Source organism: Nicotiana sylvestris, chromosome 12 (assembly GCF_000393655.2).
Source record: "Nicotiana sylvestris chromosome 12, ASM39365v2, whole genome shotgun sequence".
Taxonomy (NCBI): Eukaryota; Viridiplantae; Streptophyta; class Magnoliopsida; order Solanales; family Solanaceae; genus Nicotiana; species Nicotiana sylvestris.
Window position 1 is genome coordinate 34114065 of NC_091068.1, and position 26586 is coordinate 34140650.

The 26586-nt window shown below is 37.9% G+C and overlaps 1 long non-coding RNA gene across 1 annotated transcript; it reads right to left on the bottom strand.

Moving 5' to 3' along the window:
• Nucleotides 1-285: 285 nt before the first annotated feature.
• LOC138884256 (uncharacterized) lies at nucleotides 286-25008 on the bottom strand. Its single transcript, XR_011404429.1, has 3 exons — nucleotides 24699-25008; nucleotides 2403-2468; nucleotides 286-1890 (listed from the first exon to the last, which is right to left on the bottom strand). It is a non-coding gene; the product is annotated as an uncharacterized lncRNA (long non-coding RNA).
• Between the last annotated feature and the right edge of the window lie 1578 nt (nucleotides 25009-26586).

Genomic DNA, 26586 nt, shown 5'->3' on the forward strand with positions numbered 1-26586 from the left:
ATCCATGGCACACCCGGTATTGCCAATGTCACTGTCTTAGCATGACAGTCCAGAATAGCATGACACGGAGATAGCCAATCCATGCCCAAAATGACATCCAAATCCACCATACATAATAATAAAAGATCCACTCGGGTCTCCAAACCCCCAATAGTCACCACACACGACTGGTACACACGGTCTACAACAACAGTATTACCTACCGAAGTAGATACATAAACATGTGAAACAAGGGACTCATAGGGCATATCCAAATAACGAGCAAAATATGATGACACATAAGAAAAGGTGGAACCGGGATCAAATAATACAGAAGCATCTCTGCGGCAGACTAAGACAATACTTGTAATAACAACATCGAAAGCAATAGCATCAGGTCTAGCTAGAAGTGCATAGAAATGGTCCTGACCGCCACCTGATCGACCTCCCCCTCTAGGGCGACCCCTAGCTGCCTGACCTCCACCCCTAGCTAGATGGGTGGGTGGTGGTGAAGTAACTGGTATTGAAGCTGATGGCTGAATCCTCTGCTGAGATGAACCTGTAAGACGACGAGGACACTGCCTCCATATATGACCCATCTCTCCACACTCATAGCAACTCCCGAGCGCTGGAGACGGAGACTGAAGGGAACGTCTAGCACCAAAATGACTAGCAGATGCACCTGGCATAGAAGAGCCCTAAACTGATGGAGCACAGGACGAACTCTGAGCTGGAAGGGTACTAAGTGATGACTGGCCTTGTTGAGAACTGTGAGAACCATGACCCGATGACACCCCATGATAACCTAGGTAAGCTGGCTGAGCATGCCTGAATGGACGACCTCTGTCGTGCTGAAACTAACCTCTCGAAGGAGCACCACCATAACTACCAGATCCTCGAGGCCTCTTGGCCTCCCTCTCATCTCGCTCCTAGTAACGAACTGACTCAATCTTGTGAGCAATGTCCACAACCTCCTCAAAAGTAGCACCAGACACCCTCTCCCTAGTCATGAGAATACGAAGGTGATAAGTGAGGCCATACACAAACCTCATAATCCTCTCTCTATCTGTCAGAACCAACCAAATAGCATGACGAGCTAACTCAGAGATCATATCATACTGCATCACAGTCATCTCTCCCTGGCGCAACCACTCAAACTGCCTGCACAGCTCCTCTCTACGAGGCTGCTGCACATACTTCTCTAGAAAAAGAATGAAGAACTGCTGCCAGGTAAGGGGCTGCACCAACAGGCCTACGTCTCTCATACGCCTCCCACCAAGTGAAAGTAGCTCCAAAAAACTAAAAAGTAGTGAAAGCGACCTCGCTGGTCTCTAGAATACCCGTTTTGCGAAGAATCCACTGACATTTGTCTAAGAAACCCTAGGCATCCTCACCCTCTGCACCACTGAAGGTCGGAGGCTGAAGTCTACCAAACCTCCCCAACCTACGCTACTCGTCCTCTGGCATGGCAGGAGCTACATAGTCCTGAGCAACTACAACCGGCTGGGCTGGATGTGCCCCCGGTATTAGAAGTCCCTGCACGACCTGCTCAGGTGTGCGAGCGGCGGGAGTCTGAGTGCCTCCCCCGGCATGAGAAGTAGTTGCGGCTGTAGTAACTGAGACCGCCTGAGCTAGGCCAGTGCATACTAATAGAATCTGAGCTAAGACCTCCTGAAGACCTGGAATCACAAAGGGCACAACTGGTGCCTGAGCTGGTGCTGCTGGAGCGTCCATAACTGGGACCTGATCCTGAACTGGGGTGGCTGGTGGATCTGCAGGTGCTGCCCTAGCTGCTGTACGGGCCACACCCCTGCCTCTACCGTGACCACGACCGCATCCTCGGCCTCTAGTGGCCATAGTTGGTGGGACTGGTGGTCATTCATCCTGAGCGATAGCACGTGTCCTCACCATCTGTGAGAGAATAGAATAACAGAAGTTTAGTACTCGGATCAACAAATTCGCACGACAAGAATTTCAAGAATATGAAGTTTTTCCTAAAGGTTCTGCAGCCTCTTGAGGATAAATACCGACATCTCCGTACTGATCCGCGAGACTCTACTAAACCTGCTCAGGACTCGTAAGACCTATGTAACCTAGGCTTTGATACCAACTTGTCACGACCCAAAACCCGGATCTGGTCGTGATGGCGCCTCTCGTGAAGACAAGGCCAGCCGACACACGACCAACTCATTTAAGCAATTAAAATAATAAATATTAAGTATTTAACACAATAAAAAACCCAAAAATAAGGTGTAACAGTACAATTGCGGAATAGACATAGCCCGACTTCGGGGTGTCACCAGTCATGAGCATCTATCATAAAAACTACAAGTCTGAGAGAGTCTACACAACTATTACATAACTAAAATAGGAGAAAATAAGATAGAGGGAGAAGCACTGGGCTGCGAACGCCGAACAACTACCTAGTGAATCTCCGAAGTCTGTTGGAAGCTCTCAACCCTCGCAAGCAAGACCTGAAGCGCCTGAATCTGCACATGGGATGTAGGGAGCAAAGTGAGTACTCCAATTCAATGAGTAATAATAATAAATGAAGACTGAGCGTTAAGAAATCATGTAAAGGCACATCGACATGCTATAAAGAAGCAGTAAAAGCCAGTAAAAGCAATGAAATAGTGAAAACATATAAAGTCATCTTAGTTCAGTTTAAGCTTTTTTAAAATACTTTTTTAATAGTTAAGCAAGTAAATGACAGGTAGCTAGAAAAGATAAAAACATAAGGAACCGCCCCTCAGGCACAATACCAACAGAATCAGCCCCTCGGGCAACACATGGAACAATACCATCCCCTCGGGCTATATCTCATATCACAATGGGTACCCACGCTCACTGGGGGTGTACAGACTCCGGGAGGGGCCCCTTACGGCCCAAGCGCAATATCAAGCCATTTCGTAGCATAATCAATAGGCCCTCGGCCTCATATTAACAAGCCACCTCGTGTCATACAATCTCAGGCCCTCGGCCTCATAATCATAAATCGATGTATCCTCACAACACAGGCCCTCGGCCTTACTCAGTCAGAATCTCATAAGTCACTCGGGAAACAGTAAAACATGATGCTCAACCCAAATTGTCATTTAAAATATCATTTAATATGTTAAAGCAAAGTAAACATGGCTGAGTTATGAAAACAGTAGAATATAACATGACTGAGTACAAGTATAAAGTCAAAACAGTGAGGAAATATGAGTAAAAATCCTCTAAGGGTCCAAATAGTTGGCACGAGGCCCAAATATGGCATTCAGCCCAAAACATGATGATAGCAAATAATTTCCAATTAAATACACGGTAAAACAGTTATTTGGTATGGACTAAGTCACAATCCCCAATGGTGCACGACCCCACGCTCGTCATCTCGCGTGTGCGTCACCTCACTATAGCACAACGATGTGTAATCCGAGGTTTCATACCCTCAGGACAAGATTTACAATCATTACTCACCTCTATCCGGTCCAAATCTCTAGCTCGCAATGCCTTTGCCCCTCGAATCGGCCTCGAGATGCTCCAAATTTAACCAAAATCAATGCAAAACCATCAAAATATGCTAAAGGAACAAAGCCTACTTGAAAGAAATCAAATTACAACACAAATCTCGAAATTAGCCAAACCCGACCCCCGGGCCCACGTCTCGAATTCCGATAAAAATTACATCAATAGAATCCTTATCACTCTCCGAGTTCATTCATATCAAAAGAATCAAAATCCAACCACAAACGACCCCTCAAATCCCAAATTCTAGGTCTCCAATTACAAGCCCTAGTTCTTCAATATTAGGCTTAAATTTCATGATTACTTAGGTATAATTCACATAAATATCGAGTATTAAGTCCATAAATCTTACCTACAAGTGTTTCCCCTTGTATCCCTCTTCAATCCTCTTCAAAAAGCTCCAAAATCGCTCAAAAATGGTGGAAGTTAGCCCCAAAATTATGGACAAATGGCTATTTAAACATTCTGCCCAAGCGTCCAATCCTTCTTTGCGAACATGGTCAAAGCCTCGCGTTCGCGAAGCACAAACTCAAGTTGACCAAATTTTCCTCTTACGCGAATGCGACCACTCCTTCGCGAACGTGATGCCTCCTTAGCTTAACCTTCGCGAACGCGTCTGATACCTCGCGAACGCGATGCACAAGACCCCAGCCCTTCGCAAACGCGGAAGAAGGATAAATCCTCAGCCTCACCTGCTAACCCTTCGCGAATGCAAGGGACCACTCGTGAACACGAAGGCCAAACTTCTGCAACACCCAACAACAGTTTTCCGCAGTTTTCTGCAGTTTTTCACAACATGAAATGGTCCAATTGACCACTCGAAACTCACCCGAGGCCCCCAAGACCTCAGCCAAACATGCCAACATATCACATAACATCATTCAAACTTGTTCCAATCTTCGGAACACTCAAAACAACATCAAAACACCAAATTCGCATCAGATTCAAGCCTAAGAATTCCAAAATCTTCTAAATTACGCTTTTGATCAAAAAGTCTACCAAACCACGTCCGAATGACTTGAAATTTTGCATACACATCCCAAATGACACAACGGAACTATTGCAACTTTTGGAATTCCATTCTGACCCCTATATCAAAATCTCACCTATCAACCGGAAAACGCCAAAATTCCAATTTCACTAATTCAAGCCTAAATCTACTCCGAACCTCCAAAACACATTCCGATCACGCTCATAAGTCTCAAATCACCTTATGAAGCTGTTCGAACCATCAGAACTCACATCCGAGTCCTTTAACACATAAGTCAACATACGGTTAACTTTTCCAACTTAAGCTTCCTAAAAAAAGACTAAGTGTCTCAAACCTTATCAAATCCTTTCCGAACCCGAGCCAACCAACCCAATCACACATAGAACCGATAAACAAAGTAATAAGAAGTATAAATGGGGGAACTTGAGTGATAACTTATGAAACGACCGGCCGGGTCATTACACCTTCTCTTAGGGCTTTCAATTTCGCTGCTAGTGAACTATTTGCATGAGTTGATTTCGTAAAACCAACCCCCCAATTACCATTGGCATTTCTGAAAACACCACCTAAGCCACACCTTTGGTTATAGTTATTGAAATTGGCATCATCGTTTAGTTTAAACCAACCTTAGAGGTTTATGCCAATTGATAATGAGTAATTTTGGAGGGTGTATAGAGATTTTTTCCGTTAGGAATTTGAATTCTATAGCCCTCTGCATTATAAGAGAATCATTGATCGGGTTGGTAGTGTTGTTATGATTATTATTGTTTCTATTTATCCAAATGTGCCAAATGATAAAGGAAAAATAAGAGTTCCAGTTTAAGTAAGTATTATTAAGGGGATAGTTAAGGTCTCTTACTTGGATAAGCCAGTGGTTGCCATTTAGGCTGTTGTGATTTTGCCATCGAAGGCAAGCCCAGAATATTTTGACGGCTTTGCATTCTAGGAAAATATGTGTTATGGATTCTTCACTAGGACATTTACAGATAAGATAGAAAAGGTCAATGTTTAGCCTAATCTGTGAAAGGTATTTCCTACAGGGGATTCAATCATGTAGACAATGCCATAAAAAAATATTTTATTTTATTAGGGCGGTCGAATTTCCAAATCCAGTCAAATTCTATGTCAGTGTGTTTTGGTGTTCTAGAAGAGTATAACAAGACTTAGTAGTGAATACACCCTTATTTGTGAGAGACCAAATAGATAAATCATTAGAGGGGCCCTTGAGACGAATTTTTATTTGTTTGATGTTTGCTAATAGTCCCGGAGGAAGAGAAAAATATAGGCAATCTAAATTCCAATTGCAGCCATCTAATATATCTCTAATTTTTGTTATGGTATCCCTAGTGGGGGGTGGGCTTATCACACTTTTTCTTAGGTTACCAAATTTGGGGATCCAATTTATTTTCCATATGTTAAGATTGGATTGAAGGTGAGGGGACCATATAATACCCTTAAAACAAATTTCCCACCTTTTGCAAATACTTTTCTAAACGAAGGAACACCTATTCATTATGGTACTAGTACAATAGTATGAAATGATAAGCTTGGCCCAAGGGATTGTGGCATTTGTAAGAAGTTTCCAACTTAGGCTAGCTAGAGTGCATAGATTTTTATTCAGAGCATTATAGATACCTAAGCCACCATTAGGTTTAGGCTGGCAAAGGGTAGACCAGTTGACTAGGTGAAGTTTCCTTTTTTTTGTTGAGCTACCCCATATAAAATCTCTTTGGACTTTGTCATTTCTTTTAGGGTTTGCTTGGGAAGAAGGGTGTATTGCATGTGGTTGGGAATGAAATTTAGGCACGATGTTGCAAGGGTTGTTCTTCCTGCCAGATTAAAAAAATTCATTTTCCAAGAGGCAAGTTTGATTCTCATTTTGTTGATTAGGAATTGATAGTACCTAGGCTTAGGGCTATGGTTTAAGATTGAAAAACCAAGGTAGGTGCCAAAATTAGTGCTTTTTTTAATTTCTAACATAGTGGTAATATCCCTAATGAGAGTATGATTACAATTTTCGGAGAAGAGAATTTTCGATTTTGTAAGATTGATACGTTGACCTGATAGGGAACAAATTTGGTCAAGGCCATATTTGATGGCTTTACATGATTTATCATTTGCTCTAGCCATTAGGGTAAGATCGTCTACAAATAATAAATGAGAGATTTTTGGGCATCTATGTCCTAAGGATATGGGATCCCAATTTTTTGTATCCACTTGGTGCTCTATGTATCTAGTGAGAATTTCCAAGTAGAGAATAAAGATATAGGGAGAAATGGAGTCCCCTTGTCTTATTCCCCTACTTGGGACAAAATAGTTTGTGACGGATCCGTTTACTAAAATTGCTATACTACTAGTTGAGATGCAGCTCAGTAACAATTTAGAAAATTTGTGTGGGAATTTAAAGTAATCACGAGTGTGGCGAACAGAAGACCATTCTAAATGATCGAAAGCCTTTTCTAGATCAATTTTTAGAATCATGTGTCTCCGCTTTCCTTTTAATTTATTAAATTTAGAAACCAGTTTCTGGATGATGATGGCATTATCAGACACTCTTATGTTTTTCATGAAACTAGCCTGATATGGACTGATCAATTGATTTAGGAATGGTTTAAGACGATTTGCAAGGATCTTAGTGATGAGTTTGTAGATAGTATTACATAAACTAATAGGCCTGAAGTTTTTAATGTTGTTGGCATTGTGGATTTTAGGAATAAGGCACAAAAAGGTTTTGTTAATTTCAGAAGGGATTTCTTGGTTGTTAAAAATGCCATGACAAAGGTTACAGACTGATTGACCAATGTGCTGCCAATATTTTTGGAAGAATAAGAGATGTAGACCATCCGTACTAGGGGATTTAAAGGGTTTGAATGAGAAAATAGCTCTTTTAATTTCAGAGTCTAGAAGGGGGGTATCTAGATTACCTAGGTTGATTTTATTACTATTAAAATGATGATTTAGGGGGTTAGCCCAGTTAGATTGTGGGTGAGAAGTAGTAAAAGTAGAGGTAAAATAATTATGAACATGAGACATAATCATATTATGATCATTAATCCAATTACCAACATCATCTTTGAAGAAATTTGTTTTGTTTCTTCTTTTCCTATTGGTGGCTAAGACATGGAAGAATTTTGTATATGCGTCTCCTTCATTTAGCCACAAGACTCTGGACCTTAGTTTCCAATAATCTTCTTCAATTTTTAGGATATCATTGAATTCATTTTTCAGATCTAATTCTAACTTATGAAGGAAAGTACTGGTAGTATAACTATTGGAGGTTTGGATACCTTGGAGTCTAGCTAGCAATTTCCTTTTCCCCATAATATTACCAAAGGTGTTGTCTTTCTAAGGTTTTAATTTTTCCACAAAGTTAAGGCTGGCTTTGAAGTAGTCGCTATCATTCCAATTATTTTTCACTATAGTCTGAAATTCTGGATGTTTACACCAAAAGGTCTCTAGTCTAAAAGGAATTTTATGAAGAGACCTATTTTTTGGAATCAATTCTATAAGAATAGGGTTATGGTCAGAGTGGGTTCTAGGTAGGTGGATTATTGAGCTTTTAGGAAAAAGTTTAATCCACTCCTCATTTCCAAAATCTTTATCTAATCTTTCCAATATAAGACCTTTTTTATTATGCTTATTGTTTGTCCAAGTGTATTTGCTACCTTTAAAACCTAGATCGAGCAAATTACACTTATTGATTTTTGACCAAATCTATCTAGCTCTACTATCCTTAATAGGTTTACCACTAAATTTTTCCCTAGTAGCTAGAATATTATTAAAGTCACCTCCTACTAGCCAAGGCTCTTTATAAGAGTTGCTAATATTTTCTAAATGCTCCCACATTATATTTCTATTATGGACACAAGTAATAGCATATGTAGAAATAAAAAGGCAATGCTTACGTATGGGAAATACCTCTATGGTTGCATGTATTTCCTGGTTCCTACGAACTGCATTTTGAACATTGATCACTTCATCTTGCCACATCATAACCATTCCTCCTGATTGACCCTCCGAAGGAACTTTAATCATCTCCGTGAACCCAAAGTCATTAAGCAAAGCTGCATGGTTCACCATTCTTGTTTCCAATAATGTCACCATGCAGGGCCTATGAGTATCAATCATTTTCCTAAAATTCCTCCTGAAATTTTCATTGTTCCCCTCCCTTATATTCTAGATTATAAAATTTGTAGGACGGTTCATTGATAGAATAACTTCTGGGCTGGCCCTCTCTCCATTCTCCCTTACCCCCCCCCAAGAGGACAAGGTTCCTTCTCATCAATGGTACTAGGATCATCGCCTTGTTGCTCACTGTTGGATCGTGTGGTGGATGGATGTCCATCGAGCACTTGTATAAGGTTAATGGGCAGTTGAGCACATGCCTCTTCTCATGCCTCTCCGTGAAGAGAAATTTTTTATTCCATCTAGGTTTGAGAGTTCTAGGACTGGCCCTAAGTGTAGGTTTAGTGGGACATCGTCCTCCTCCATTTCTGCTTCTATTGGACCGGGTATTGGGTCTGCTTGATGGTGTTATGGAGGTACTGGGGGGTGCAGGTGGGTTTGGAATCTCTTGGTTCCCCTGGTTGATGTCCCAAGGAAGAAAGATGTGATTGAGGTGAGTGTACATCTCCAAGGGAAAGAAGGGAAAGTCCAAGGGAGCATTTTGAGAGTTTATGGGATTGAACTGGGGTGGCATGCTCCATTGCTCTCTCATTACCTGAGCCATTTGAGGGTTTAATGATGGTTCCATTGGATGAATAATGTTGTTTAGCCAAACTTGGTTGAGGTAGTTGTTCATGGCTAACCTCATTCCCTCAGTTATTAGTTGTGCTAGATATTGGGTGTTGTGGAGGATTACTATTACCTCTTGACCATTGATTGGGACCGTAAAGGATATTGCATGGCCCATGAGGCCTAGCTCCATCCAACTGGTGGGCTGATAGTCTTGCAATTGGGGGGTTGAGCATAAATTATCTGAGGTTGTTCCTGAGGGTGAAGGGGTGGAATGTTTTCCATATTGAGAGGTCTGTGTTGGCGCAAAATTTGGATCAGACGGTTCCTTCTTCATATGGATGAAGGAATTCTTGGCTTTATGGGTGGGATAAGGAGTATTTAATGAACTAAGAGTAGGCATGGGGATAATGATAGTGAAGGGTATTGGCGGATTGGTGGAATATTCACTGATTGAGCCTTCCAAGCTTATGTATTTTAGTTGCTCAATGTCTTGATTTATAGGACTATTGATTGCTTCCTTTAGGTTTTCTAAGGGTGTCGCCATTTGGCTTCCCTTTTCTTCCTCCATTGTCATTTGGCCAACATGCATAGGGATAGTGATCTTGCCAAATCTTAAGGAAGGATTTTGCAGGGATCCTTCAGATAACACAAGATTTTGGAAAGATTCTTGTTTTAGGGAGGTGGGGGTTAGGGTAGTAGGGGTAAGATTATTATGTGGGTTAGTAGTGTCTATTAAGGTGCTATTTTGCATGGCATTGTTTGTATCTAAAATGTTAGTATCATTTGATGCAACGTTGGAATCACTCATACAAGTGTCATTTTCTCCAAAGGCCAAGTTATCACTTAATCGAATAAATTTATTATTACAAAGAAAATATTAGCCATAGTGGTTTTTGGAGAAATCGTTTGCTTATTGTCTAAGGAGTGGTTTTTGGCTAGGCTAGGGGTTTGATCTTTAGTAGTGATTGGTTGAGTATTAGCTTTTGAGGGTTTATTAGAAGAGGGATGATCTTTAGATTTATATTGGAGAATTTGAGTATCCAAATACTTACCTGTATTAGAATTGAATAGTTTAACCAAAATACTTGGACCATTACTGCCTTTTACTTGGGTGCTGGCAGGTTGAGATGGAATTTTTCTACCTTGATTTCTTCTTATATTGAATGCAACAGTTATCCATTCTGCTTCAGTATCTCCCTTTGTAGTTGTAGGTTGATGTGCTTGTCCTGCATGGTGAAGTTCATTGCTTTGTTTCTTGATATAGCTGCACTATCTCATTGTGTGACCAAATCGACCACACTTTTTGCAAAGGAAATCTTCCCCTTCATAGTGAATGTATTGCTTGTGGTGTCCAACAAATAGGTAAGATTGGACTGGGATTTCTAGAGGAATTTCAACACAAATCCTTGCACACCGACCTCTTAGGATTGTTGATGTACATGTGTCAATTTTCAGTAGGCGTCCTATTACATTTCCAATTTTTTCTAGGATTTTACCATCGTAAAATTCCGTTGGCAATTGAGGGAGCTTAATCCATACGGCGGAGGTAGTTAATTTTTCATTTTTAGCCACAAAGTTTGGTTTCCATCTAGAGATGGACAGAAAATGGCCATTTATGAACCATGGACCTTGGTGGATAGCTTTGTCCATGTTTTCCTTCTTCTTGAATTTGATGATATAATAGTCTTCTCCAAGATCAATTAGGGAGAAATCTTTCGTTGGATTCCATAGATCTTGAATTTTACTCTTTAGATAATGATGTAGCATACGTTTTCCTACTAGTTTGATTATGATAGAATATTTCCATGGTTCATAGATACGTTGTCTATTTTCCGTGGAAAGAAAATTTTTTATAACACCTCTTGTGCTATCTTCTGGATCATGCACAAACTCCTTTTCTTCCATGGATTTTATTGTGTAGACCATATCCTCCTGTACTATTATAGGAGCAAAATCCATTGGACTTGACTCCAATAGTTTGTCCTTAAAGGATGTTAACTTTTTCAAATCATTTTGCAATAGGTTGTGATGGACTATATCAGGTGGTTTTAGAGGGATAGTATTCTGTGTTTCCAAGGGTTGGGAGTTCATCTTAGAGAGAAGCTAAGAGAGAGAGTCCACTAAATCAAAATCTATTCCCCCCAAAAAATAATCAAACTAAGTATTGTTTAGTATAATTACATTGTTAATAGAAATTATCAACATATTACTTGTTTAATATTTTTGTCTGCTATATTTTTTTTGTAATATAATAGAAGATATATTTTATTACTATTGAAAATATTTTTTTCAAAATTGATTATATTGTTCTCAATAATATTTTTTGAATTTTAATGAATAAATACACTTTTTATTTTAAAAAGAAAAACGAAAAAGATTAAAAAAAAAAGAAATTAACTAATTTAAACCAATCTTCACCCATATGTGAGTAGTTAATTTTAGATATTTAATTTCTTTGTTAATTTTTAATAATTAATTATTAACTAAATAACTAATTAGGCCATGTGCCTTTTTTCTAGGCTGCCACTTGGATTAATGTGGTACCTTTTTCTTTGGCTTTTAATAATATGTAGATATAGGTATAGATTTTAAAACTCCAACTGGAAATTGCTTCCCAATTTAAATTGGCAGTTTTTTTCTTTTTTACTTTCGTTTTTTATTTTAAAATAATTTTAAAAATCCAACTTTGTTGGAGCTATGTCCTAAAAATCTACACTTGTCATCTTATGGCTATGAAACTTGGTATCATATAATTATTTACTTCTCCTTCTCTTATACTACCATGTTAGGAAGAAATTACTCTCCAAATTTGAATTGGCAGTTTTTTATTTTTTCTAATTTTAGTTTTTTTATTTTAAAATAATTTAAAAACTCCAACTTAAAACTACTCTCAAATTTGAATAAATAGTTTTTTAAATTTCGTTTTTGATAAAATATAATTTTATTATTTTATTTATTTAAATTCAAAAATAATAACTAATTATTAACTACTTATGTCATGTGACTTTTTTCTAGGCTGCCACTTGGCTTAAGGAGAGGGCTTCTTCCTCTTCTTTTAATAATATATAGATATAGATTTTACAAAGATTCATAGCGAGGCAACAAGGAAGAAATTATTCATTGAGAATTAACAAGTTGTTTGGTACACGGACTAATATCTACGTTTAGTGGCATAAAATAATATTAAGTTTGATAGAAAAATGTGGGACAAAATGAAATATTCAGGATTAAGTTGGGGAGTAAGTTTATATTATGTTTGGTTGATAGTACCGTCAACCAAATGTAGATAGTTAAAACTTTATTAAATTCAAATCAATAAGAATTTCGGATTTTACTTTAAATTAAATATATATTAGTCCAAATAAATATTATAAACTAGTATGATTGGATCTATTATTTAAATTCAATTCAATTAAATTAAATAACAGTCCAATATACTATTGGGCTAGCCCATTAATTGGGTCGACCCATATTCCAAGCCCAATATACCATAAGCTTTTTTTTTGTAGGCTATTCCACCCAACACCTATATAAAAGGGTCAAACGACAAGGCTAGAAGCACACCAAGCAAGCAGAAGGAAGGCTAGAGAAGCTCTAAAGAACAACATCAAGGTATCCCACTAAATCTGCAATCTTTGTATGTGGTCAAATCGCAAAGGCAAACTCAAATCATAGGCAACTTCCTTCCGCAATAACTCAGCATTAAATCCTGGTTAGTGACGATCTTCAAACTATTCGTGACACATCACAAACTTGAAATCCGTCAAGTTCAAGATCATGCCCTCGAGCGCTTGAACCATCATTCTTGAGGAGAAGAATCAGAGGACTACATCTTTTTATATTTGAGATATTCTAGAGATTGTAACCTCATTGCATGAAATTGAATATAATATATATCACTATTTTTCTTGTCTTTATTATAATTTTTTTAGACGCAAAATTTGTGTTACAAATTTTGGCACGCCGGTTGGGACCATTTCTACCTCTCATATCTTCTCAACTTTCAACATTCGACATCACTAAATTGGCTTCAAAGAAGATCGACTCGAAAGTTGCTGACTCCAAGTTTTCTTCTAATGTTGAAAGTATATTTAACGCTACTATGAGGAGTCTTGGGCTAGTCACATGGAGCAAGACGAGCATTTTGGGATGACAAGCGCTCCAAGTGTCGTCTACACCAATGCATGTTTTGAGATCTTCATCATTTATAGAATAAAGGTCCTCTGGTGGCAAATCAGAAGGAGGAGATAATATAGCAGAACTTGTGGAGAAGAGTTTTTCTCAACTTACTTTATACAAGACCACGAGTCCGCTTACCCTACTTGATGATGAAGTTTTAAGTGTTGGATCAACGCTAATCTCGCCACATGACATGTTCCAAACTGAGTTCTAGATCTTGGTTACTCTTTATCATCTGCAATAATCATGGAGGCAATGATGACTAAAGCTTCGACAACGGAGGAGCTACTTGCAAATCTGACAAAGGCGATTTGGGGCTTAACAAATATGCTCAAGATCAAGATTTATGTGTCGCTAAGTTGACAGACATAGTTGAAAGCATGATGGATGGAGAGTCAAGTCATACACCTGAAAAGCTCCCTGAAGTCCGCAAGATGGCTGATCCTCCAACAAAATAAGTTTCATTTGCCAAAAAACTTCAAGTCTCGAATAATTGAAGGAATTCATCATGGGAACCATCAAGGATAAGTACAAGGTCGCCAAAAAATCTTCTCTTACGTACGCAAAGCCGTATATGGCAAGCATCGATAGCTTGAAGATGCATGTCGGTTATCAACCTCCCAAATTTCAGTTCGATAGCAATGGAAATCCAAAGCAATAAGTGGCGCACTTCGTTGAGATATGCAACAATGTTGGGACTTAAGGAGATTACCTTGTCAAGAAGTTTGTCATCTTACTAAAGAGGAATGCTTTTGATTTGTACAACGACCTCGATGATGGATCTATTGATAGTTGGGATCAACTAGAGCAAGAGTGTCTCAACTGCTTTTATAGCACAAGGCGTACTATGAGCATGTTGGAACTTACGTACACTCGCCAATGGAAAGATGATCCAGTTATCGACTTTATCAATCGATGGAGGATACAAGCCTCAACTGCAATGATAGGCTAAGCAAAGTTTTGGGCATATAGATATGCATCCAAGAAATACATTGGGAACTTCTTTATATCTTGCAAGGAATTAAGCCTAGGATATTTGTAGAAATTTCCACCCGTGCTCATGAAATGGAGCTGAGCATGGCCTATATGAGGAATAAATGGCTGCTTATCTACGGGCCTCACAAGGGAAAGGACAAGCAAGAAGTTAAGAAATGGAGCAAGTTCATACCAAAAAATGAAAGCAATCAATCCATGAACTTCAATGCCTCTCATGTGAAGTTCACTACAAAGGTGAGAAAGAAACAGAGTATGAAAACAACTTCCTCTCAAGACAATGCTAATCGGAAGTTGACTCTAAAAGAGATTCAAGAAAAAGAGTACCTATTTCTATATTCTGATGTGCCTTCAAATTTTTGAAGAATTCCTCGAGCTAAATCTTATTGAGCTGCCAGAGATAAAACAGCCAAATGAAGCTAGAAAAATTAATGACCCAAATTACTGCAAATACCATCGGCTTTTGGGTCACCCTCTTGAGAAGTTTTTTGTCTTCGAGGATAAAGTTATGGATTTGGCTTGTCAAAAGAAGATCAAGCTTGAAGACGAAAAGGCGAGTACAAATTATGTGTCTATTGGCTTTGATTCATTCGATCCAATTGAGATATGCACACGCGAAGGGAATAAAGATGAAGAATTGTTGGAGGATGACAAAGTTCAAGCTGAACAATTTGATGAAGAAGGTTGGACCTTGGTGACTCATTGCAGATGCTGCAAATTGAGTCTGCAAAAGGAATCAACTAAGCAATATACAAGGAATAAGATAATAAGAACACCGAAGAAGAAACAAACACTTTAGCACCCACAGAAGGTGAAGATAGAGATATGCTATCACTAAAAGCCAAGTTGCCCGGTGACTTTGGGAGAGTTCTGGCCAAGTTGGTTTCACATGAGGATTTCTGCAGATGATGGCAAGGCCTTATATTGTAATCTTGATAAAGAAGAAGAGGAAAAGAGATAAATCACGTCAATGTCGTATTCATCATCTTCTAAAGACTTATTGAGTCTCATTCCCAAGAAGTAGATGTCTGTAATGCAAAAATTACTTTCACTGAAGATGATCTTCTACTTGGTGTGAGGCACCGCACAATCGTTTTTTGTTTATGGTGGGTTATATTCTCTAGCGGAGGATAAATAGAATCTAAATATATAACGGATTTAGAGTTAACATTCTTCATATTCACCCAATGAAAGAACTCAGCATCTCGACTGAAGAACTTCCTGAAAGTCGCTTAATGATTCAAGGATTCAATCAAGGGGGCAAAGGGCCATATGTGCTATCAAATTAGAGACCACCATAGGAGATATGCAATCAAGTGCATAGATGCATGTGGTTAACACAAATACTTCATAAAACTTGTTGCTTGGTAGGCCGCGGATATACGAGAACAAGGTTGTCCTATCCACTTACTACCAATATTTGAAGTATAATAAAGATTGAATCCAATAGAAGATAGTTGCTGACGATAAGCCGTTCCCTAAAGCCGAGGCATACTTTGTTGATACAAAGTTCTACTCGAATGGCTACACCGTGAAGGAAGTAAAAATTGATGACATCACGAAAGCCAAAGGAGATGATATCGCATCCAAAAGGGTTGGAGTAGCTTCTAGTAAATCCAAATTCACAACATAAGCATATCAAGTTCCGAAAGCGCACAAAAAGAATGCTGCAACTTCAGGCAAGAAAATGGCTCCTTCATTTTGCTACATCCCAAAAGTGAAGAAAGATGAAGGAGAATCATCAAGTCTCCAAAGCGATGTGCTTAAAGAATTAACACCCTTCTTATCAAGCCGATTGATGCCACAAAGTTACCTTTAGAGCTACACAAAAAGTTCGCGACATGTAACATGCCTCAAAATAAGGCACTCCCAAAAAAGTGTACAGATAAAGGTTTTGATCGAAATGCTTACAAGTTGTTCGCCAAGGACAGATATTATCCCAATGAACTATCCAAGCTAGGGAAGCTCCTACCTAAAGCTGTTGGGAAAGCGAACATGATGAAGGACAATGAGTATGTGATGAAGCAATCACGTGAGGGCGTGGGTTACAAATAACCCTTACTAGTTCACATCTTCATAAGAAGAGCAAGTAGTAAATATTTCACGAGGGAAGATGAATTTGTTGACCCTAATAAAAGGCATTTTGTTTTTGACCGATTTGGATAACCAACTACAAGAACTTCCATATTTGAGAGGTTGGGGCCATTGAACAAGAAGAAAAATAAGTCCCAAAGAAATTATAGAAAAATAAGAAGACCCCCGTCATCTAGATTCTAAAGTATCTTCAACGAGTATCAAAGTCTGATCCCTTCCAGAATGAGACGACTATTAGAGCTTGAGATTTTATGTGCATAAGTACTTAAAGAAAAAACTCGCACGGTGGTCCATAATAGAGGGGCTGACCAAGACGAAGACGAATAAAATGTAGGATCTTCTCATCACGTTGTTGCATAGGAAGAGCATTATGCTTCATTTCTAGAGGAGGTCGACGATGATTTGGAAGACGTATCTTTGTGTTGCCATATATTATTCAATGATAGTGATCCCCAAGAAGATGAAGATGCTAAGGACTCTCCCTTTGAATTGGAAGAAGGAGTTAAAATGGAAATTGATGCATTAAAAGAAGTCAACATTGGCACTGATGAAGATTCTAGGCCCACCTACGTAAGTACCCTACTAACAACCGATGAAGAAAGCGGTTATGTAGAGCTAATGAAAGAATTTAGAGTTGTCTTTGCTTGGATTTATAAAGAGATGTCTGGTTTAGATCCTAAAGTAGCAGCTCATCACCTTGTGGTCAAGAAATGAGCTCCTCTTGTAAAGCAAGTCCAAAGACCCTTCTGGTCATAGTTGATCCCATCAATCGAAGCCGGGGTCAACAAACTCATTAAAGTTAAATATCCTACATAGGTTTCAAGCATTATTCCCGTGAGGAACAAGAATGGCCAAATTCAAATTTGTGTTGATTTCAGGGACCTCAATAACGTGTTCCCTAAGGACGAATTTTTGCTCCCTATCCCAAAACGTATGATTGATGCCACCACCGAATATGAGGTGATGTCTTTTATGGATGGATCATCTGGCTACAATTAAATCTGTATGGCATCGAAAGATGAAAAGCTTCGCATTTCACACTCCTAAAGGCATTTATTTCTACAAAGTGTTGTCTTTTGGCTTGGAGAATGCTAGCCACACACATAAAAGGGCTATGCAGAATATCTTTAATGACATTCTCCACAAGAATATGGAATGGTATGTGGATAATTTGGTGGTAAAATCAAGAAAAAGAAGAAACCACCTGCAAAATTTAAGAATGGTGTTCGAACGACTGCGGAGATATCAACTTAGAATGAACTCGTTAAAATGTGCCTTTGGATTTTACCTTTAAAATATTTCTTGGCTTTATTGTTCGAGATTGATGGATTGAGATAGATCAAGTCAAAGTTGATGCAATCTTAAAAATGCCCGAGCCTAGAAATATACATGAATTAAAAGGTCTACAAGGAAAATTGTCATATCTTAGAAAGGGTCAACCTTTCAGTCATCTCACAAAGAAAGGGCATTCCTTTTGAATGGGACCAAGCTTGTAACAAAGCATTCCGAAGCATCAAATCCTACTTGATGAAACCTCCGATTCTGATGGTCTTTCTGCCTGGAAAGCTATTAATTCTGTATATTGCATCCCAACAAAGGTCTATTGGAGCACATATTGAAATAAAGAAAACTCTCTCTACTTCTTGAGCAGAATGATGACGTCAAATGAGCTGAGGTATTCATCAACCGAAAAGTTTTGTCTGGCATTGATCATTGCAATTCAAAATTTGTAGCACTATTGTTACATCTCGCATTTCGTACGATTAAAGTTTCGTTCTCAGTTAATTGACATAGACTCGGGGATGAGATTTTCTTGAGATTATAAGTATTTATGCTATTTATAACAAGCAATAAGTAAGTACCGTGGAAGAAAAAAGGTAAACAAATCAAAGAAAATGAGTTTCGTTGAAGGTTGTCGATTTGGGATAAAATACGGTCCGAGCTATAATACCCGATATTTATGGACTAGTACCATCCAAGGTACCATATGACCATGATAGTATGATGTATAAAGTATATTAAAAATGAGTAGTATTTTAAGTAATTTGAGAGAATTCTTAATTATGTGGGTAATTGGTTAATTATCGGGTAACGGAACATTACCTAATTAATTAATGAGTTATGTGATAAGATTAAAAAAAAACCACCCCCACATGGAAGCAAGCCACTACTAAGACATATGACTCTTAGTCATATTGGGTTAGGCGGCAACCAATTCAAACAAGCCTTGTAATTCCAAGAAAGTTACATATCTTTTAGCAATTAAAAGATACATAACTTTCAATATTTTAAAGAATAGCAAAAGGCTCTACATTGGAGCAATTTGAAGCTAACGTAGAAGGCAATCTAAAGCTAACATAGAATGCAATTTGAAGCTAACGTAGAAGGGTACGGATCTTCAATAATTCAAACAGAGATTTCGTAGTATCTTAAGCAACGTGAGATTTTATAATTTTAAGGGAGTACGGTGGAATTCTTCTCAAAAATACCATATGGATTTTTCCTTACCCCAGGTATGTTAAGGATAAGTTATTCCTTCTTTTTGGCATGATCTCGTAATTACATATGTTTGATAATGAGGCATAAAGAGAAATTCGTATTCCTGAATTTATGTACATTTTCCTAGTCTCGTAAGTTACAGTATTCTCCTTATCGGGACTTCATATTCAATTGAGCATTTCCTTCTTCCAGTCAAGAGAGCAGAGAGTCTATATATACAGTATTCCAGTATTTTCATTACCATTGAGCTATAATCGATGGGCAGACCCCTATTGGGCAACCTCTGATCAGATGGTAAGATACATACTGAGTCTACTATGGCCGAGCGCCTATGAGCGATCCCAGTTAGTCGAGACACAGAGTCTAGTATGGCCGAGTACCTATGAGTGAGCCTACTACGGCAGAGTAGTTATATATATATATATATATATATGTATACCGAGCCTTATAGGGCTGAACAACTATTTTACTTACTATATTGAGAGAGTTGAGTCAGTATCAGCAGGTAAACATATTTTTAGAATATCTTTGACTTCCAGTTGCTTTTAGTTATTATATTATCAGTTCAATTTCAGCTTTCAGTTATATTATTGCGTTGCATACAAGGTACATTATTTCTTACTAACGTCCCTTTTTCTGGGGACGCTGCATTTCATGCATGCAGGTTCAAACAGACCGACCGGTAGACCTCCTCAGTAGGTGATGCCCGAGTTCAGCTTTATCGGTAAGTACTACGTTCTTCGGATAGACCTCCTCAGTACCTGTATATATGTATATAGGTTATGGGTAGGTCGGGGCCCTATTCCAATCACAGTACATCCATCAGTAGAGGCTTGTAGACATAACCTGTTAGTTAGTGCAGTATATTGGTCTTGTAGGCCTTATATATATATATATATATATATATATATATATATATATATATCTTGCAGTGTGGCCCCTGGACAAAGTATGACATTATATGTCCAGAGTCCCTTAGTCGCAAGTTGGTATGCAAGGATAGATGTCTCGGGGCCCAGGCTCGAGGTGTGATAACTATTTTCAAGCTCTTGTCATTTGTCTCATCTCAAAGTCAAATCTAATCAAGTTTGTCATTTCAAAACATGTTCTCAATGACCGATTAATAAGGCGGTACCTCCAATTTCAATAATTTGAGATTGTGTATATTTCGCAAATAGTTGTGAAGGGGCAGGCATTAGCAGATCATCTAATACCTAATGATATAGAGTTGATCGATACCGATGAGGATGCAATGGTTGTTGAAGTGCAATCACATTGGAAAATATATTTTGATGGTGCCTCACACCAAGAAAGAGCTAGGGCGAGTTTAGTATTTATCACTTCTCCAAGAAGAGGTCTTGTCATATTATTTCACATTAATATAACGTTGCTCCAATAATGTTGCAACGTATCAAGCACCTATACTTGGACTTGAAATGGTCATTGATATGAAAAATTTGCGACTGCAAGTTTTTGGAAACTCTAAGTTAGTGATCAATCAGTTGGTAGGTAGCTACGAGGTCAAGAAGCCTGAGTTATGGCCCTACTATGACTATGCTCAGAAATTGATGGGATGGCTTGCCGAGGTAACTATTCAAGATGTACCAAGGAAGGAAATAAGAAGGCTACTGCCTTAGCCATATTAACTTCAACATTGATTCTACCTGACTAGACGCAAGTTGCCATCTGCTAAAAATGGGTGGTACCAATGCTAGATGAAGATGAAGCTAAGGAAAATGATCTTGAGAATCTGGTTGTTGTTACTAAGGCTGACAAAAAAAATTGGTGAAGACCTACGATCGAGTATTTGAATCATGAGATATTTCCACAAAACCCAAGAAGGAGGACCAACGTTCGTTGTCGCGCTCCTCATTTTCTTTACTACAAAGATGCTCTATATAGAAGATCATTCGAAGGGAGTACTCTTGCGATGTTTAGGAGAAGACGAGGCACTCCAAGATATGCAAGAAGAACATTCGGGAGTATGCGGATCTCATCAATTCGGGCTAAAGCTTCACTTCCACATTAAGATGATGGGATACTACTGGTCAACAATGATAAAAGATTGCTTGGACTATGCTCGAAGATGCAAGGCTTGCCAGTTTTGTGCTAATTTTATACACCAGCTCCCTTAAGTGTTACATTCAACTGTAGCATCTTGGCTATTTGATTCTTGGGGATTATAGATTTTCTGGACCGCTACCAAAATCTTCTGGTGGCCACTTGTATATTTTAGTCACAACTGATTACTTCTCGAAATGGCCTGAGGCTATCGCCTTCAAAGAATTAATGAGGAGAATGTTGAAAACTTCATTCGAGTGAATATCATCTATTATTTCAGCATTCCTAGTTATATAATAACATATAATGGCAAGTCATTATATAACAAATTCATGACCAAGGTCTGTGACCTTTTTGGCTTCAAACAACACAATTCCTTGATGTATTATGCTGGTGAAAATGGATTAGCCGAAGCATTTAAAAAGACACTATGCAACTTGTTAAAAAGGGTTGTGTCCAAATATAAAAGAGATTAGCATGATAAAATGGAAGAAGCTTTGTTGGCATATCAGATGACTCATCGCATGCCGACACAAGCAATTCCTTATTCTCTTATTTATGGAATCAAAGCAGCTCTTCCTCTTGAGCGTCAAATGACATCTTTGCAACTCGCTATCCACGAAGGCCTTACTGAAGAAGAAAATGCTTATATGTGCCTTGAAGAACTAAAGGTCCTTGATGAGAAAAGGTTAGAAGCTCAACAAAGTCTTGAATGTTATCAAGCTTGTCTTTCTCGTGCTTTCAACAAAAAGATTTGCTTGATGTCCTTCTAAGTTGGTGATCAAGTTCTTGTAGTGAGAAGACTTATTATCATCTCTCTCAAATTTGGAGGCAAATTCAATTCAAAATGGGATGGTCCATATGTTGTAAGAAGCATATTCAAGTGGGGCTTACAAGCTAGTTGATGAAAATGACATGAGAATTGGCCCTATCAATAGAATTTTTTTGAAGAGATATTATCCTTGAAGAAGATACACTCCTCAATGTACAAGCCTAAGTTGCATATCACTATGCTCTTGGCTCGCATGAGCCTAAATTGCGAACGACACTCACACAAAAAAATTTTCTAGGTTGAAAATCTCGAAAAAGGCGGCCTAGGCAAAAAAAAGTCTGTTAGGTTGAACACCTCAAAAGAGGCGGCCTAGGAAAAGGTTAGGACATAAAAAAAATACTCATATTATTTTGAACTATGTTATGACTTGATTCTCTTCACTGAGGTAATTAGGCATCTTAGAGTTTCATTCTAAGTTCAGTCATTTGAGTTTAAAAAAATATTTATTCTAAACTACGTTATAACTTGATCCTTTTCACTGAGGTACTTATGCAGCTTAGAGCTTTATTCTAAGTTCAATTGCATAAATTCAAAAAAATGTTACAGCATGACAAGATCATCAAGAATCGAGTTGAGACACCACGTTGATTGCTCCAAATAGGCGTACATTGTAGAAAGAGTACAATTTGCGCCGAACCAAAACGGGCATTTCATTGTGTTGGCCCAAATAAATATGAAGTTTTGAAGACTGATAAAAGAACTCAGACATGGACCAGATTCATCTTGTGAAGCACAGTCGTGATCAACTCAAATATGTGAGATGCACGTGAAGGAGATAAATCTAACTTATCAGAAGTAATATCTCCTGATCATGATCGAAAAGGTTGCATATTGGATAAGGAGAAAAACTCCTTGCACAAAGAGAACACAGTTTAGGAAGAGGATAGAGTTAGAGTATGGGATCAACTTGAACTCTTCCACCATGGAAGATCAGCATTTATATCCTAGTCAATCTCTAATTACTAACCCCTTAAATATCAGTGTTGTTCTCTTTTATAGGTAATGCACATAAGCAGAAGTTAAACGTGAATTGAGAGCAAAATAGCAAGGCAATTTTGCAAGCAATTTATGTGTGATTCAAGCGTGCAATCCTGAAGCTACTTGAACCAGATAGAAGAACTAATTCCATGTGTCTATCTTTTATTCTAGTTCAATTGTGGTAGATGATTTTACATTGTATATTTCAGTTTACTTAGAAGCATTTGTATTAGGTACTTAGAGTTTTCAAGTTAGAGTTGACATGAAGTTATCGCAATAGTTGAGGTTGTATGCCTCAACGGGATTAGAGTTAATCCTAGGTTTACAAAAGAATTTTGTAAATGCAATTTTTGGCTCAGTGATTTTAGTGGAGAGTTTGAAAAAATCCTGCTGGAAGGTAGGTCGTGGTTTTTTCACCTTTTGAGCCAGGTGTTTTCCACGTAAAATCTCTATGTTCTTTATTTTCTATACTTATTATTCCGCAATAGTAGTAGTTGGAACACATAGAAGAACCATGTCCTTATATAATTAATGTCACACCTCCTTTTTATCACCCGAGAGGGGTATAGGGGATTTCCAATTTAAGTGACTATCGAAATGGGATTATTTATATTAAATTCAGAGTCGCCACTTGAGATAATTTACGGTGTCCCAAGTCACCGGTTTAAAATTCCAAATCGAGGAAGGTTGACTCTTATTTATGGTTTGCGAACACAGAAATCCGGGTAAGGAATTCTGTTAACCTGGGAGAAGGTGTTAGGCATTCCCGGGTTCCGTGATTTTAGCACGGTCGCTTTAATCATATACCTGGCTTATTAAATTGTTTAATTATGTACTTTAGAACCTATGTGCATTATACCCTTACCGCTCTTGGTTGATTATTCGTAATTAAGAAATTATCTTTAAACGAGTCACGCGTACGTGTACTCTTTTTGTTTGGCGCATCAAGAATTATGTCACGCGTACGTGTATACAATTCATAACGCTTAATTATTAAGAATGTTTGGCCTAAGTTGCGCGAACGCATACCTTGGTTCCAATGTCGGAAATCATAATTATGTTACGCGAACGTATACATAATCACGACAATTTATTTATAAGCGCGCCTAAAACACACTAAAGGTGTTCATTATTCTTCCTAAACTTTGAGATTATTGAGAGGTCACACGAGTTATGGATATTTGTTGGAGGCCATGTGTTTTAACTTTTGAAATTAACAAACTATTAGTATTGGAAGAAATTGGGCCTGCAAACCTTTGTTTTTTTAGTGGGCTCGACAGAAAATATTTCACCTGGCCCGATTCTTTGTGAAATCATTTAAGCCCATACGACATAATAATTTTTCAGAACCAACAAAATTCACCATACTAAGAATTTGTGGATTCAACCTGAATAAACTAGTTGAGATAAGTTTTAAAAAAAATCCTGCAGTCCCCTTTAACCTACAAAGACGAATTGGCCCAATAATTCACTAACATCAAATTTGTTTCATGGCTCGTCAATGGTCATATGTCCTGTTTCCTCATCCTCTTCACTAGATCTCCCTAATCTTAACTATTTTAACCTTCTTTACCCTAGGTATTTATTTTAAAACAAATGCATAACAATAAAATAAGAATTTCTAACACGTGAGCACAGACAAAATTAAACAAGAATCAACACACTACCAACTAAGCTACTTAAACAAATGAGAAGACAGTAAAACAAAACAAATGGAAACAAAACCAAAATATTAGTACTAACTAAACTTATCTAAAATAAAATGAGAAGGCAGTAAATAAGCAAAACAAATAGGCATGGAATATCTCTTTAAAAATAAGAATAATTGCAAAAGGAAATAAGATTAACCTCAATGAAGCTTCTTCGTTATCTTATTGATGAAAGTTCGCATGCGAACCAGCTAGCACAATAATGAATATTGAATACTCAAACTAAAAGCAAGACCACGAACAGGACTACTGACATCAAACTGAATCATCGGCGAGAAATTCGACTCAAAGAAAGAGAGGATGGACGGTGCATGTGTGCTTTTGGGAGGTGATTCGTGACTGGTTTTATTACAGTTTTATGTATTTTTGGGCATTTTTGAGCTGAATTTCAGCTAGGTTTGAGCTCTGCTTTTTCACTTTTTGGAGTTGGTTTTACTGCATTTTTAGCTAGATGTTGCTGCGCTTTCAGCTGCTTTTGAGCTGGATTTTGGTGACTATTTTTTAGTAGTAAATAGGGGATGATTTGAGGTGGTTGGAGGTGTTATTTAATGGCTTCACATGGCTGAAACTACTGTTCGTTTGGTTGAGGAAAAAGCTGATTTTGGGTTGTATTGGACAATTGTTTTTTTTTTTTTTGCAAGAGAGGGTTGTTTCGGTAATGAAAATGATGTGAGGAGTTGTTGCTGGTTTTAATGGTATTTAATGGTGGAAAATAAGGTTGTCAATGGTGGTGAAGGAGTATAAAGCTTCAGGGGTTTCATGCTTGTTCATGGCTACACTTTTGGTTATGAGTATAAGAAGGCTAGGAGAAGAAGAGACTGTCAAATTAAAATTGAAGAAGAACCTTGCCTTTTCCTCTCGTTCTCTATTTTCTTTCTTTGTTTTTCTTAACCATCTCTGTTTATACCTCTAGACCTAGGTCTTATGTGGGGAATATTTTTGTGGGGAATTAGGAATGAGATAAGAATGTGCCATAATTAATTGGTGAGCAAGGAAAGAAAAAATGGATGTGAAAATATTTGTAGATTAGAAAGGAAAAATGTGAGTGTGTGAGCATGTGCGTTCAGGATTATTTTGAAATCAAAAGTTTGTTACCAAACTTTCTTTTTTGCCGTGAATAGGCATGAGACAATTGATTTTGCTTTCCTTCATTTTCTTTTGTCATTTCTTTTTTTTTTCAAAAAAAAAAACTAATAAAATGCTTTGCTTAAATAAAACAACAAAAAAAGGTGTAGAAAGATCAAGAATAATTAGACCTAGTAGAAAATACAAGAAGTATGACTATTTTTTGTAGTAGTTTTTTTTTTTATTTTCTTAAATAAAACCTACTAAAAATGAAATAAAGGTTAAAATATATAGATTAAATTTAAAATTATTTACATACTAAAAAGTGTTGAAAAATCTCAAGTATGGTCAATAATTAGGTACTCACAGCTGCCCCTCTTTGCTCGGAAATATGAAGAGTTTTCGGGCAAAGATAAAGTGAGTCATGTGACTAATTTTTGACCATATCGTTATTCAAAAGAGAAAGAAAATAAAAGAAAAAGGCGCAACTGAGTCCTGATTTTGGACAACCTACATATCCCGGGTTATAAGGGAATCATGTCGCGTGTAATTCAAGGAGCTTTAGTATAATGATGAGTTCGAGAGTCGAGTGAGGTTCCGTTGAGGCTCCGGTCTGTGGACCTGTTATTACATCAAAAGCAAAATTAAAAGACTAACTAACCCTATCAGCTACGGGTTACAAGATTCCTATCTATGAGTTTTCTGAAGCATGATCTTGAGTCTTGGTGGGTTCTTCATGTGGACTCTGATCTAAATCTTGATGCTTGTTAGCTGCAGGTACTGGTTCATTCCTTTTTCAACTTCTCGGATCAAGGTGGGACATGCAAAGCTTGTGACTTCAATCACGTCTTGAGCAGTCCACATCTTTTCCCGCTTCTGCACTTTGAGTTCACTTCTTTTTTGGGGGGAGGGGGGTTGAGACTACTTCTGTTGGTCATCTCTGATTGTTGACTCGCATTCTT